The sequence below is a fragment of the Pteronotus mesoamericanus genome, unplaced genomic scaffold (assembly GCF_021234165.1).
Source record: "Pteronotus mesoamericanus isolate MK-2021 breed Mesoamerican mustached bat unplaced genomic scaffold, CSHL_Meso_final contig_482, whole genome shotgun sequence".
NCBI lineage: Eukaryota > Metazoa > Chordata > Mammalia > Chiroptera > Mormoopidae > Pteronotus > Pteronotus mesoamericanus.
Window position 1 is genome coordinate 106,075 of NW_026555181.1, and position 675 is coordinate 106,749.

The 675-nt window shown below is 52.9% G+C and overlaps 1 pseudogene; it reads left to right on the forward strand.

Moving 5' to 3' along the window:
- Positions 1-218: 218 nt before the first annotated feature.
- On the forward strand, positions 219-675 carry LOC129074310 (myosin light polypeptide 6-like; annotated as a pseudogene).

Below are 675 nucleotides of genomic sequence, written 5' to 3' on the forward strand. Positions count from 1 at the left end.
TACCTCACTGTGCAGTGGAGAGGTGCTCCATCCCACAGATGGGAGAGGGGATGGCCTACGGTGAGCTCAAGGGCATTTCACTGTCCCACACTGAACTGAAAGCCGATGTTGACTGTAACCCTGTGCTCCTCACAGCCAGTCTCCTGACAGCTGTGACATTTCATAAAACTAATAGAGGCCATTACTACAGGAAGTTTCAGCAGAGCTGAGCAGTCGAGATGTGTGACTTCACTGAGGACCAGACCCTCAGAGTTCAAGGAGGCTTTCCAGCTGTTTGACCCAACAGGAGAGGACAAGATCCTGTACAGCCAGTGTGGGGTGCACTGAGAGCCTGGGCCAGAGCCCCACCCATGCGGAAGTGCTCAGAGTCCTGGGGAACCCCAGGAGTGATGAGGTGAATGTGAAGGTGTGGGACTTGGAGCACTTCCTGCCCGTGCTGCAGACTGGCCAAGAACAACGACAAGGGCACCTGTAGGGGTATGTCAAAGGCCTTAGGGTGCTGGTTGACAAGGAGGGGAACACCACTGACATGCGTGCTGATATCTGACGTATTCCATGGCACTGGCTGAGAACATGACAGAGGAAGAAGCAGAGATGCTGGTGGCAGAGTACAAATACAGCAGCGGTTTTATCGACTATGAAGATAAATGCATGCACTTGTATGCATGGTACTGA